Source organism: Oncorhynchus clarkii, unplaced genomic scaffold (genome assembly GCF_045791955.1).
Source record: "Oncorhynchus clarkii lewisi isolate Uvic-CL-2024 unplaced genomic scaffold, UVic_Ocla_1.0 unplaced_contig_7912_pilon_pilon, whole genome shotgun sequence".
In the NCBI taxonomy this organism is placed as follows: domain Eukaryota; kingdom Metazoa; phylum Chordata; class Actinopteri; order Salmoniformes; family Salmonidae; genus Oncorhynchus; species Oncorhynchus clarkii.
Genome location: NW_027260856.1, coordinates 86,769 through 102,621, shown reverse-complemented (window position 1 = coordinate 102,621; position 15,853 = coordinate 86,769). Strand labels below are relative to the sequence as shown.

Genomic DNA, 15,853 nt, shown 5'->3' with positions numbered 1-15,853 from the left:
ATCTGAGATGACAGTTTTGTTTACAAAAGGCTAAGCTTGCGAGATGGCATATTTATTTCATTTCATTTGCGATTTTCATGAATAGTTAACGTTGCGTTATGGTAATGAGCTTGAGTCTGTATTCCTGATACCGGATCCGGTATGGGGAGTTCCTTAACAGACATTAATAATTAATAACATAATTAATGAACAATGTATAACATAACAAGATCAATTAATAATGGTTTGTTCTGGAAACAATTAATTTGTAACCTGATGAAATGTATAGTAAACCAAAAATGTGCTAAATGTGTGAGAATGTATTTTAGGCGTTTGATTAGTGTATTTAATTAGGCGATGTGTACCTTTTCCACGTAATCTTCTATTCTGTCAACTCCCACGCACAGGGGACTATTCCATAACTTTATAACCTGTCCAATAAATGCTGTTCCTGATGACTTTAAGCTTTCTCCATTTATTATCCTCCGTTTCGTATATGTAGTTGTTGGTTCCCTTAAAAGTGGTATTGTAAAGTTTAATAAAGATCACGTACAGTAAGTAAAGATTGTATTTTAAATGCTGTTCAAACCCAATTCAAGCAGCCCTACTCCGTTTGAGCTGTTATCCCATTTGCCCTCATAATGAGAAGGTAAGTTGTGTTTCTTTATTTTACACTGTCTTCTTTGTTCTCTTCAGCACACAAATTGGCATTGTTTGTTATAGTTGTGCAATTTCACTAGTTAAGCAATTTAACAACTCTGATCAACTACGACACTAGGTAATTAACAATTGAACTTTATTACAATAATTTGAAAAACAGCTTAACACAAATGAAATACTAAATTCTACAGCACAGTAACCTAAAAAATGTGCTTTTTACTCTGGAAATAAATCTGAATGTTAACTACTTCTGAACACCTTAAAGGGATTGTTCAGCGTAATTACATTTTTAGATAGTTTGTTTTCTTAGCTTGAATGCAATATGTGAATAAGAACTAACTGTAATCCACAATTTGGTTTCCATTAACTAGCCACTGCTAACAAATGACAGTTGGCACTACTTTCAAGTCAACCTCTCATGGGTATCGACTACCATGCTAGTCGATACCCATAGACTTCCAGTTGGCGAAACAACCTCTAACTTCCTTCATACTAGATGGACACAGAGACATAAACACTATATCTCCAAGTTCATCTGACTCTGGGGAAGTAGATAAAGGGCCTCATTGCCAAAATGCCTAGTATCCCATTAAATCATGCCATAATTATTGCAAAATAATGTAAAACCAAGTCATTGAGCGACAATCAATTTAAGAGATGATCTGGACATGACATTTAAAACATACGGAAAGGGGTAAAGGGAGGTATTTTATTTTTTGGTCCTAAAATACTTATTAGCATTAGTTGTAACTGGCTAGTTAATGAAATAAAAGTGTAGATTGCAGTCTGCCCTTGTCCATAGACTGCTTTCAAGATAAGGAAACACATTTGCTGAACTAACTATTTTAATAATATCTACAATTATCTCACAAATGCAAAAATCAAAGCATATATGTATAGATGTATATATTAGTCTATATTTATCTTGCACTATCATAAGTGATCACAATTGACACTAACCTTTTATTAGGTGGTACCTGCCTCTGTAAATAGAAAAATGAATCTTTAACAACTTAATGTAATATTAACATGGTATTAATAGTAATATTAAGATGACTCATATTGTAATTTGTATTATTGATTTCTACTTACGGAGCTGCTCATGATTGCCGTGGGTGCTGAAACCAAACAAATTAATGACTGGGAGTTAAAATGTTTTAGGGCGGGGCACAGAAAAGAAGAGAAGGAAGAAGTAACATCCATACAGATTTTAACATGTTAACTTACTCAGCTGCAGTTGTGTTTTTCTGTTGGATATTAAATCAATAGGCAAAATGACATTTTGACGTGGATCCGGAAAGCTAGTAGCTATTTTGGGCATGTTACGCCTTCATACCTTAGTGCAGTGCTCACTGACAAGTAGTATCTGGGTTATTGTTGTCTGGGTTATTACAGTAACCCAGACACGTCACAGGGCTATAAAGCTGAAACATGCCCTTACAACTATGGTAGTGAGAGGAAGTCGAGTCGTGCATGGGAAAGGAGGGAAGTAGGTGAAACTGGGCCCACATTCTGCTAATATTCTCATCGATGAAGCATCTGATCTCAATACATTTTTCTGTTCCCAAAAATATAATTTTATTTAAAAAAATTATAGGAGCGGTGTGAGGTCCAAAAAGGTGGTTTGGTGCCTGAGGGAAACACCATACCATAGAGGGTTACCAGTATGTTAAATGTGCAACCAGAGGGAAAAAACTATAGACCACCTTTACTACACACACAGAGACATCTACAAAGCTCTCACTTGCCCTCCATGTGGCAAATCTGACCATAATTATATCCTCCTGATTCCTGCTTACAAGCAAAAACTAAAGCAGGAAGCACCAGTGACTCGGTCAATAAAAAAGTGGTCAGCTACAGGACTGTTTAATTGCACAGACTGGAATATGTTCCGGGATTCTTCCGATGGCATTGAGGAGTACACCACATCAGGCATTGGCTTCATCAATAAGTGCATCGATGACGTCGTCCCCATAGTGACTGTACGTACATGTAATGGATGTGAAACGGCTAGCATAGTTAGCGGTGGTGAACGCTAAATAGCGTTTCAATCGGTGACGTCACTTGCTCTGAGACCTTGAAGTAGTAGTGCCCCTTGCACGTTTCACAAGGGCCGCGGCTTTTGTGGAGCGATGGGTAACGATGCTTCGTGGGTGTCAGTTGTTGATGTGTGCAGAGGGTCCCTGGTTCACGCCCAGGGACCCTGGGCGAGGGGACGGTCTAAAGTTGTACTGTTACATACATACCCCAACCAGAAGCCATGGTTAACAGGTAACATCCACACTGAGCTAAAGTGTAGAGCTGCTGCTTTCAAGGAGCAGGTCTCTCAATCCGGAAGCTTATAAGAAATCCTGCTATGCCCTCCGAACCATCAAACAGGCAAAGCGTCAATACTGGACTGAGATTGAATCGTACTACACCGGCTCCAACGCTCTTCGGATGTGGCAGGGCTTGCAAACTATAACAGACTACACAGGGAAGCACAGTCGCAAGCTGCCCAGTGACACGAGCCTACCAGATGAGCTAAATGTTCGCATAGAGGTAAGCAACACTGAAACATGCATAAGAGCATCAGCAGTTCCGGACGACTGTGTGATCAAGCTTTCTGTAGCTTACGTGAGTAAGACCTTTAAACAGGTCAACATTCACAAGGCCGCTGGGCCAGATGGATTACCAGAACGTGTACTCCGAGCATGCGCTGACCAACTGGCAAGTGTCTTCACTGACATTTTCAACCTTTCCCTGATTGAGTCTGTCATACCAACATGTTTCAAGCAGACCACCATAGTCCCCGTGCCCAAGAACACTAAGGTAACCTGCCTAAATGACTACAGTGCTTTGAAAGGCTGGTCATGGCTGGTCATCAACACCATTATCCCAGAAACCCTGGACACCCTCCAATTTGCATACCGCCCCAGCAGATCCACAGATGATGCAATATCTATTGCACTCCACACTGCCCTTTCCCACCTGGACAAAAGGAACACCTATGTGAGAATGCTATTCATTGACTACAGCTCAGCGTTCAACATCATAGTACCCTCAAAGCTCATCACTAAGCTAAGGACCCTGGGACTAAACACCTCCCTCTGCAACTGGATCCTAGACTTCCTGACTGGCCGCCCCCAGATGATAAGGGTAGGTAACAACACATCCACCACTCTGATCCTCAACACTGGGGCCTCTCAGGGGTGCGTGCTCAGTCCGCCAAGTCTAGGTCCAAAAAGCTTCCAGAATTAGACTGCCAGTCTCATCTCACCTACTGGTACAGGGCTCATATTGAATTTGGAGAGATACCAAGTGGGGAAGATACTGCCATCTGCTGGTGTAAAATTAAAACACAGAGCAGTACAGAGCTGATGAAACTGGGTTTATTCTTAAATAAGAACTGAACAAAAGAAAACAGAGCAAATGTAACGAAGCGGGGAGGAGCCTACCTGGATTTGTCCAATAAAATCGTTTGTGTTTTCCTTTTGGAGTAAACGGTTTCTGTTGCAAAATGTTTTGCAACAGACGAAACGTTTTGCAACAGAATCGGGATAATAATTACATCCCTAATGTCCCTGGTGCAAGGTTTACTCGATGGCTGCTGGTTAATGTTGCCCCTGAAATTGTTTTCATAAACTGCTTGTAATTCATATTTTTATTCACACACGTGGTTAGTCGCTTTGACTTTGCAACTTGGCCAGATAGTGTCGACCCTTCCTTCTGTCGAAAATAGCAATATTATTAGTTTACAAACACTCAAGTACTTTAATAAAAATGTAATCATAATTTCAGTGGATTCTGTAAGTCTATATGCCACCCTAAGTTTATTGGCTAGCTAGACACACATGCTGTGATGGAATAAGTTAGGTAGTTTAGTTATAAGTTGCATGACACTACACTACCACTTCCACAATCAATCGCCAGGTGGCAGCACCAAGTGGTCAGGTGCTGTGCTCTGCCAGGAATCCTTGATTATGCACAGGTGCAGGTGATCAGTCAGTGTGCCAGTTCTCAGAGCTGTGAGGCTGCTGGAGTTTCAGGTGCATGTGGGCCTTTGGTTTTGGATTGAATGTTTTGGTTTGGGGCCTTTTGTAGTACATTTTTTGTGTGGTGCCCAAAATTATTGGATCCTTTGATAAAGATGAGCAAAAAATACTGTATAAAAACAAATACAAATACTGAGCTATATTGTATGCTCAACATTTTAAAAAACAAAAACATTTTATAATAACAAATTTGCTCAGAGAAAGAGATTTTGTTAAACAAGTAATAAAATAAATCTCAAAAGGATAGCAATGATTGGATCCCCTGTTTTCAATACTCCAGCACCCTCCCCATGCTAGGATAACAACGTTGAGCCTTTTTCTAGAATGTTTTATGAGATTGAAGAACACATCGGGAGGGATCTTAGACCATTCCTCCATTCAGAATCGTTAACAGATCCTTGATATAATTTGTCTGTACTTATGGACTGCACTCTTCAATTCAGACCACAGGTTTTCAATGAGGTTCAAGTCCGGAGACTGAGATGTCTATTGCAAAATGTAGATTTTATGGTCAGTTAACTATTTCCTTTGTGGATTTTGATGTGTGCTTGGGGTTATTGTCTTGCTGGAAGATCCACTTGCGGCCAAGTTTCAGCCTTCTGGCAGAGTATACAATAGGTGTAGACCTTACAGTGAAATGTGAAATGTTTACTTACAAGCCCTAACCAACAGTAATTATTTTTATAAAAAAATTGGTATTAGGTTAACAATAGACAAGTAAAGAAATAAAAAAACAGTAAAATGACAGTGAAAATAACAGTAGTGAGGCTATATACTGGTGGTACCGGTACAGACTCAACGTGCGGGGGCGCCGGTTAGTCGGGCTAATTGAGGTAATATGTACATATAGGTATTGTTAAAGTGACTATGCATAGATGATAAACAGAGAGCAGCATCAGCATAAAAGAGGGGTTGGTGGGTGGAGGGTGGTGGGTGGTGGGTGGCGGGACACAATGCAGATAGTCCAGGTAGCCAATGTGTGGGGGCACCGGTTAGTCGGGCTAATTGAGGTAATATGTACATGAATGTATAGTTAAAGTGACTATGCATAGATGAGAAAGAGAGAGTAGCAGCAGTGTAAAAGAGGGGTTGGGGGGGTGGCGGGACACAATGCAAATAGTCCGGGTAGCCATTTGATTACCTGTTCAGGAGTCTTATGGCTTGGGGGTAAAAGCTGTTGAGAAACCTTTTGGACCTAGACTTGGCGCTCTGGTACCGCCTGCGATAGCAGAGAGAACAGTCTATGACTGGGGTGGCTGGGGTCTTTGACAATTTTTAGGGCCCTCCTCTGACACCGCCTGGTGTAGAGGTCCAGGATGGCAGGAAGCTTAGCCCCAGTGATGTACTGGGCCGTTCACACTACCCTCTGTAGTGCCTTACGGTTGGAGGCCGAGTAGTTGCCGTACCAGGCAGTGATGGAACCAGTCAGTGATGGAACCAGTCATGCTTCAATGTTGCAGCTGTAGAACCTTTTGAGGGTCTGAGGACCCATGCCAAATCTTTTCAGTTTCCTGAGGGGGAATAGGCTTTGTCATGCCCTCTTCACGACTGTCTTGGTGTGTTTAGACCATTCTAGTTTATTGGTGATTTGGACACCAAGAAACTTGAAGCTCTCAACCTTCTCCACCACAGCCCCATCGATGAGAACTGAACACAATAATCTGCTTGTGCTGGCCGACCAAGGAGACGGAGTTGGACCTGGACCTAGGTACGGTTGCTGTTTCATTGAGGTACATGCATACAACACGGCCTGCATACTCTGACTTCTCATGTAAATGCACACAGTATTAAATCAGGTTACAGACCATTTAGCTTTGCCTAGGATCCATAGGTGGTTTTGTAACACTGTTTGCCGAATGGTAAAAAATATTATTATAGGCCTGCTGCCTACTTGTATTAATTCTTCTGAATGCAACACTACATCCAAACTTCAAAAAATATTTGTATATATTTTTTAATATTCAATGCAACTTTGACTATTTCCTGGTGAGCTGTTGCCCCACTTGCAAACAAGGTTTCTCCTGTAGTTTCCTGGTTAAATAAAGGTTAAATGAATAAAATTATGCGCAGTAAAACTCTTGAGGATGACCAGAAATAGTCATCTTCGTACTGCCATTTTAGTGTTCTGTGGATCCATGGTTGGTCTACATTTGTATATTTTATTTTTTAATAGAAAAATCAACTTACATTGCTACATCAAACATGCCTTTTTATTTATTTAACTAGGCAAGTCAGTTAAGAACAAATTCTTATTTTCAATGACAGCCTAGGAACAGTGGGTTAACTGCCTGTTCAGGGGCAGAACAACAATTTGTACCTTGTCAGCTCAGGGGTTTGAACTTGCAACGCTCTAACCACTAGGCTACCCTGCCGCCCCATGTCTAACAAAACAAAACACAGGTATTAACAAGAAAATACTCAGACATACAAAAAATACAAGAAAACACAGATATGATCAATATCCACAAATGTGGATATCATAGAATTACATGGATTTATCTCATGTAATATTTTGAAGTGCACTTCCTTAACTTAGTTTGTTATACAATATTTGTAAGGCCTTAACCATTCATTTTCCCAGACAATGTCAGGATTAAGCATGTTCCAGAAAAATGTTCCTCTCGGAAAAGCTTAGGTCAATTTAGGTCTATATTCTCTTGAAATGGAGATGTCACTGAAATTGCTGGAGCCGGTGAGTTGTCAAGAGAGCGGGAATAAAACGCAAGATGCAGCTCTACCGCCCTCTAGTGTTCAATATTCTTCATCTGAAGGAAAGGTGGAGGGACCGGAACCATAAATAATGTAGTACACGTGCAGTATGTGACTGATGCTCCACTCCACGCTCCAAGTGATGTGAATGGGCACCTACTGATTCGTCTTTTTCTACCGAATATACATTTTAGTCAGTTGGTTGCACAAATTCCATTATACTTTTCAGCGGACTAAACATTCCAGAACAGGTAAATGCCCGTTTTTGCTAACATGACATTTCAACCAGCCTGAGCTACAGAGAATCAATAAAGTTATCGATTAAGATGAAGCAAAACGGAAGGGAAATTATTTGTATTGGAAAATGTTTTCAGGAACTGAATGTCCGCTTGAGGTCTCACTTTTGAGAGAGAGCGAGAAAGAGAGAGAGAAAGGGAGATAGAGAACACTGGTGTATAGAGAGCAGGAACTGGGAGTAAGAGTAGGGTGGAATTCACACGGAATATTCTGCTGTACATTTCGTTGGATATATATGTTTTCATAATAATTATTGCGACGTGGACACTGTTTCTCTTGTCTCAGATGTGATCGTGTTTCCATCACACCCGGTGTCCAGTGAGTGACAACTACAGTGGATATTATTTAACTCCGCTAGAACAGCCGTCAGTCAGCCTTCACTTTCGAGGTTTTGGAGTCGATCAATTAATTAAATTGGAAAATACATTCCCAACATGGCTACGGATCAAGAAAAGAATAAACAGTTTATGATAAAGCTGTTGGAGAGACCGGGGAACGGGAGCTGCGTGGATTGCGGAGCTGCAGGTACAGTCTAGGCTACTATGGTCGCATCAATGTCTCAAGTATGTCAGGTCAGGTGGCGCGCGCGATCCTCCAGACAGGTAGGCTATGAACAAGGTCGTTGCGTTTCATCACGCAAGCAGCGCTACACTCTCGCATTAGACAATGGATAGTTAATCACAGACCATATACCATCAAGTTGCGGGTAGGTCAATATAGGAATAATCTGTCTTGATGGTGTACATGTGTTTTGATTTGGGTGATTGGAGACTCTAGCGATCATGTTCACTGCACAGCCTGGTCTCAGAGGATTTCGTATTATTCTGTATGTAAATCTGAGATGCTGTCATGCAAGTACAGTAGGCTACTGTAGTGCTCAGTTCTTTTCAGTTATCAGAGTTATCAGTGTTTGTTTACACTCCAGTGAAGTCAAACTGGTGTCATTGCATAACAATAGAGTGAAATCTGGTGAAGATTTAAATGTTTGTATCAGAGAGAGAGAGATTGAGATCGAGAGAGCAAGAGACTGGAACCTTGAGCGAGTGACAGGCAGACAGACAGACAGGCTGACTGACAGAATAACATCATATTTTGGGATTTAGGCTTAATTCCCTGAGTGTGTTCCCCAGGCTCTCTCTCTCTCTCTCCCTGGCACACTGTCCATCTGACCAATGCCAGTCTATAGCTTTATCTACCTCAACAGAGTGAGACCTGCATCTAATCATAATGTAGGTTGTAATACAGTCTCCATAAGCTTATTCTGTCCACTGACCAGGAAGTACGTTACAGATTATTTATGATTTCTTAATGCTATGACTCATTCAAGTGGACGTGCCCTGCCATTAACCTTGATCTATGCAAATGCTATACAAGTCAAGGCTCGAAGTCAAATAGTGATATTTATTTTTAGCATAGTAATTCATATGTCCAATGAATAGCAACTGCCTGGATTTTGAAAAGACTTAAGAGGATCCAGTCAACATAAAATCTACTATTTTCCATCATTAAATCATTTAACTCTCCTTATGGATCATTTAGATTCCTCAGGAAGTCTGGCTGCCTCCTTCTTCCATATCATAATATCTACTGTTTTCCATCATTAAATCATTTAACTCTCCTTATGGATCATTTAGATTCCTCAGGAAGTCTGGCTGCCTCCTTCTTCCATATCATAATATCTACTGTTTTCCATCATTAAATCATTTAACTCTCCTTATGGATCATTTAGATTCCTCAGGAAGTCTGGCTGCCTCCTTCTTCCATATCATAATATCTACTGTTTTCCATCATTAAATCATTTAACTCTCCTTATGAATCATTTAGATTCCTCAGGAAGTCTGGCTGCCTCCTTCTTCCATATCATAATATCTACTGTTTTCCATCATTAAATCATTTAACTCTCCTTATGGATCATTTAGATTCATCAGGAAGTCTGGCTGCCTCCTTCTTCCATATCATAATATCTACTGTTTTCCATCATTAAATCATTTAACTCTCCTTATGGATCATTTAGATTCATCAGGAAGTCTGGCTGCCTCCTTCTTCCATATCATAATATCTACTGTTTTCCATCATTAAATCATTTAACTCTCCTTATGAATCATTTAGATTCATCAGGAAGTCTGGCTGCCTCCTTCTTCCATATCATATTATCTACTGTTTTCCATCATTAAATCATTTAACTCTCCTTATGGATCATTTAGATTCCTCAGGAAGTCTGGCTGCCTCCTTCTTCCATATCATAATATCTACTCTTTTCCATCATTAAATCATTTAACTCTCCTTATGAATCATTTAGATTCATCAGGAAGTCTGGCTGCCTCCTTCTTCCATATCATAATATCTACTGTTTTCCATCATTAAATCATTTAACTCTCCTTATTGATCATTTATATTCCTCAGGAAGTCTGGCTGCCTCCTTCTTCCATATCATAATATCTACTGTTTTCCATCATTAAATCATTTAACTCTCCTTATGGATCATTTAGATTCCTCGGGAAGTCTGGCTGCCTCCTTCTTCCATATCATAATATCTACTGTTTTCCATCATTAAATCATTTAACTCTCCTTATGAATCATTTAGATTCCTCAGGAAGTCTGGCTGCCTCCTTCTTCCATATCATAATATCTACTGTTTTCCATCATTAAATCATTTAACTCTCCTTATGGATCATTTAGATTCCTCAGGAAGTCTGGCTGCCTCCTTCTTCCGTATCAAGTGTTTCTTGGGAGAATGTAAGAGGACCTGCAATGTGTTTTGTTTGAGATGGCTGCCTCGCTTCTAGTCCCACAAGCTTTTCGCTACACTAGCAATAACATCTGCTCACCATGTGTATGTGATCAATACAATTTGATTTGATAAGCAAATTTGGAATATAGCTTCCCGTTCTTACAAGATGTCAGTGATATGAGAGGACGAGACACAGTACGTCATACTTAACTGTAAAGTGCTTTTTTAAAATCTTTTTCATGGGCCTCATCAGGTAGTAGAACACTGTAATCTTTTAAATCCTGCAAATGCCACCTGCTATTTCATAAGGCCAATGCCAAGAGACACTAATATTTCATCAGGAGTGCTGTGCTATCAATGATGCGGATCAGAGGGCCAGTTTAGCCTGTGGAGCCAGTCTGCTCTGCATGGAGACATAGATACTCCAGGGTTGTGTTCATTAGGCACCAAATGGAAGAAAAACAGACTGAAACAGGGACAGATTGCCTGGAATTGTCCAATAAGAAGCTACATTTATTTTTGCTCCGTTGCATAATGTAAAACTTTTTTTTTGTTACATGCCCTAATGAGCATAACCCAAGGCTGAGTGCTGAGCACACCCAGACGTTCCCATGGTGACTCACCTATGAGCTCATCTCTGGTGCCGAGGTCACAGAGTTCACAGTTATGTCTTATCCTGCTTGGCTTTTGAAAGAAATAGAGTATCTACAAGGTAGAATTGATTCTGATGTTTCTCTGCTAGTAGCAGTATCTGGTCAGCATAGGGACTGTGAAGGCCTCTTGGGTTGTATCTCTTCTTTATTCATTTCATTCTTCCATCGTTTTGGGTGGTTGGGATCAGGGATGATGTCAGTGTTATTTTTACTAGATTTTAAACAAAAGATACAACAGATAGCTTCTCATTTGGAAATTCTGGGACACATGCGAAAGTGTCAGTCACCCATTGTTGGCTAAGTAAATTTCTCTCTAAACGGCCTATGTGTATTTCGTTAAAGCTGTTAGTATGAGCAAACTGATACTGAAAACATTGCCTGCAGTGTCAGTTTCTTTTTTAAACTCACTTCATCGTGTCTGTCTGTCTGTCTGTCTGTCTGTCTGTCTGTCTGTCTGTCTGTCTGTCTGTCTGTCTCATCTCACAGCATGGCTGGTGTACTGAGTGTATTGTATGGGTTTGTGCCATTACTTTCTGTAATTGAGAGAATAGATGGTTAGTTGAGATAAACCATGTCATACTGTACACTCATAATTGTAAACTGTAAATGTGCAATATCATTTGGAACCATGCCAAGTAGATTCTGTCATCACCCTGTTTTCTCTCTCTTTCTCTCTCAATTTTCTATTGCTTTATTGGCATGACATATCAATGTACATATTGCCAAATAGTACTTTGGAAATTATTAATTAACAATATCAATAAAAACATAATTAAACATAATATTTCAAGATTGCCACAAACAGGACAATCAGTAACAACAGTAATCAAGCGTGGGGGGATGGGGTTGTTTTTTACTAATGAGAATGAGAAGTCAAAAAATAATTGAATAACAGGAAGATGTGAAGGTTGGAAGGTCTAACAGACAATGCCTCTCTTTATGGCCTCTCTCTCTCTGTGTGTGTCTGTCTGTCTCTCTTTCTCTGTCTCTCTTTCTCTCTGTATCTCTCTCTTTCTCTCACTCACTCTCTCTGTCTCTCTCTCAATTCAATTTCAATGTAAGGGCTCTATTGGCATGGGAAACATATGTTTACATTGCCAAAGCAGTGAAATAGATCATAAACAAAAGTGAAATTAACAATAAAAAAATAACAGTAAACATTACACTCACAGAAGTTCCAAAAGATTAAAGACATTTCAAATGTCATATTATGTCTATATACAGTGTTGTAATGATGTGCAAAGGGTTAAAGTACAAAAGGTAAAATAAATAAACATAAATATAGGTTGTATTTACAATGTGTCAGCGTATGCGCTACTGGTGTTGAAGTCAGGTGCAGGAGAGCAGAGAGTTGTGATCAGACTTTATTTGGGCAGAAACACAACAAACGGACACAACAGCATCAAACCTCCAGCCAAAAAGCAAAAGAGAAATGCGCAAAATAGCGTCACAAAACAAACGCAATAATCCAACCTCCTATGGGAGAATACCCAGGGGGGAAACAACCAGCCTGGCGCGGCACACTGAACATGTAACAAAAACAACAGAGGAATATATACATACAATGTGATTAGGGAATGTAAACCAGGTGTGCGGGGAACAAGACAAAACAAATGGAACAATGAAAAATGGAGGGGCGATGGCTAGAAGGCCGGTGACGTCGACCGCCGAACGCCGCCCGAACAAGGAGAGGAGCCGACTTTGGTTAAAGTCGTGACACAATGGTGTTTGTTCTTCACTGGTTGCCCTTTTCTTGTGGCAACAGGTCACAAATCTTTCTGCTGGGATGGCACACCGTGGTATTTCACCCAATAGATATGGGAGTTTATCAAAATTGGACTTGTTTTCAAATTCTTTGTGGGTCTGTGTAATCTGAGGGAATATGTGTCTCTAATAAGGTCATACATTTGGCAGTTTCTACCTCACTTTATGGGCAGTGTGTATATAGCCTGTCTTCTCTTGAGAGCCAGGTCTGCCTTCAGTGGCCTTTCTCAATAGCAAGGCTATCCTCACTGAGTCTGTACATAGTCAAAGATTTCCTTAATTTTGTGTCAGTCACAGTGGTCAGGTATTCTGCCACTGTGTACGGTCTGTTTAGAGCCAAATAGCATTCTAGTTGTGTGTCAAGTAATTATATTTTTGTTTTTTGTTTTTGGTTGGGTCTAATTGTGTTGCTATCCTGGGGCTCTGTGGGGTCTGTTTGTGTTTGTGAACAGAGTCCCAGGACCAGCTTGCTTAGGGGACTCTTCTCCAGGTTCATCTCTCTGTAGGTGATGGCTTTGTTATGGAAGGTTTGGGAATCACTTCCTTTTAGGTGGTTATAGAATTTAACGTCTCTTTTCTGGATTTTGATCAGTAGCGGGTATCGCCTCTGCATGCATTATTTGGTGTTCTACGTTGTACACTGAGGATATTTTTTCAGGATTCTGCATGCAGAGTCTCAATTTGGTGTTTGTCCCATTTTGTGAATTTTTGGTTGGTGAGCAGACCCCAGACCTCACAACCATGAAGGTCTCTCTCTCTCTCTCTCTCTCTGTCTCTCGCTCTCTCTCGCTATCTCTCTCTTTCTCTGTCTCTCTCTTGCTCTCTCTCTCTTTCTCTCTCTCTCTGTCTATCTCTCGCTGTCTCTCTCTTGCTCTCTCTCTCTTTCTCTGTATCTCTCTGTATCTCTCTCTGTATCTCTCTCTCTCTGTCTCTCTCTCTCTCTTTCTCTCTCTGTGTCTCTCTTTCTCTCACTTTAACTTAATGCCTTCTCCATTTTCTTTTCCCCATCTGTCTCTTGTCAGTTGTTCCTCTGCTATCTCTCAATATTTTTACCATCCCCCACCCTCCCTCTCTCTGTGGAATTTACCATAGACATAAATCTACTCACTGTGTGACTCATCTTTTTTGCAGGGTTATGATCATCTTGCACTATCCCTTTAATTGGGAGATGTACTGTATATCCCCCACTATCCCTTTAATTAGTAGATGTATATCTACGTGCAACAGAGCAGTGGCAGGCTACTTAAGGATATCAATGTCTCTAATGGTTATACCCTGGTGTGCTGTTTGGCTGAGTTACATGAGTTATATACAATGACTGCATCCTCCATAGAAAACGACTTGCACTAGTTCTATGGCCCAGTCATAAACAGCAGCCACTGAAACCAAAACAGAATAAAAGCATCTCACACAACAATGCTGATCAGACATACAGTCTACAAACAATGTACTTAGGCATAGCTAGAGAGCTCATGCAGGAAATTACATATACCACATTCTTCTAGTCTTCTGTTGCTTTCGTCATGTTTTGACCACAGGCTCTGCCTTTTCCAGTTTAGGTTGAACTTACTGCGACCTGTGCTGATGTTGGGGACAGGCTGTAAAACAGAATATAGGCCCTAAAGGCCTAGAATGACACTAGAATGTGCTTCACATCACTCTTTCTTGGCTCCCTTGTATTAAAGCTGCATTTCATGCAAACATACTGAGCCACATCAGAGTCTTTTTAGGAAAAATACTTACAGGAAGTTATACCATATCTTGTTACAGCAGAGCAGTATGCCTTCCAGGGGGTCATAGGGCTCTATAGATTCCCTCTGTCTGTCTGTCTGTCTGTCTGTCTGTCTGTAGACGAGGCAGTGAAATACTGATGGTGGTAAAGGTGCAGGTTGCAGGTTTTGTTGATTGAGGTCACTAAATACTCTGTATGAAGCAATAGATTCACATCTGGTCCTAGCGAGAAACACTTCTATTGTTGTACAATTGCCTTGGCATATCAATATGTTATTCATCCCAGAAAGGATAGATATGTGTTCCCTTCATACTCCTCTGTCAATAGCAGGCATAAGAGATCAGTAGATATATTCAGGGAGACCTCCCAAACTGTTTGTTTCTGGTGTCTATGTCAGGAGCAGCGTTGAGCCACATATAGTGTCTGTGGGAAACGCTACCCCATAACGATGACTCAAGGTGAGACTCCGTGGTTTCTGATAGACTCCACCCCCCCTCCTGTTCCCCCCCTTCCCCCACAATTATCAGACAGATAGGAGAACCACACTCCCTTCCCTGTATGACAGTAACAATTTATTCAACAAATCTCAAGCTTTCAACATATTATCTTCTCAACCAATAAATGTGTCTTCTTGTAGCAGTGCTGTACTTATTTCTTTACTATGAAGATAGTGTAGATAATACTTCAATTAAAATGATGATAATGCCCTTTTAGTGTTAGAGCTGTTTGAAAAGACCAGCTGAAATTTTAGGAGGTTTTGGTGGGATGGAGTTTTGGCCTGCCTGGTGACATCACAATTAGTTAGACCAATAAGAAAGAGAGTTTCAAACCTCTGCCAATAACAGTTCGTTTTCCCCTCTCCACTCAGACCACTCCCAGACAGTCCTAGCAAAACTCTTGCTTATGAAATTGCTCTTTGTTAACAAGCTATTTTGGTTCCTTTTGACGATTTTAATTGAAAACAATTACAGTAAGGTACTTAATAGTTCCCCAGAAATGCTATGATATTGAAATAAATACGCCTGCTTTGGACCTTAAAGATATCAGTCTAGAGGTCTGTGTTAACCATGTCATGGTAGTAGTGGCCTGTTCTGTCTCTGTTAGTCTGAGGCAGCCTTGAAATGAACTTCCTCATGTGTAGTACTGTCATTGTTGCTGTCGGTGTGGTACTGTCATTGTTGCTAAGGGTGTTTCCTGTGTGTGTGTATGCATGTCTTCTCTCTCTCTCTCTGTGTGTGTGTGTGTGTGTGTGTGTGTGTGTGTGTGTGTGTGTGTGTGTTTTTCAGACCCTAAA

At 40.6% G+C, this 15,853-nt stretch overlaps 1 long non-coding RNA gene across 1 annotated transcript; it reads right to left on the bottom strand.

Moving 5' to 3' along the window:
• Positions 1–223: 223 nt before the first annotated feature.
• On the bottom strand, positions 224–1,836 carry LOC139401934 (uncharacterized). The gene is made up of 3 exons (XR_011633188.1): positions 1,732–1,836; positions 1,600–1,622; positions 224–492 (listed from the first exon to the last, which is right to left on the bottom strand). It is a non-coding gene; the product is annotated as an uncharacterized lncRNA (long non-coding RNA).
• Positions 1,837–15,853: the final 14,017 nt, after the last annotated feature.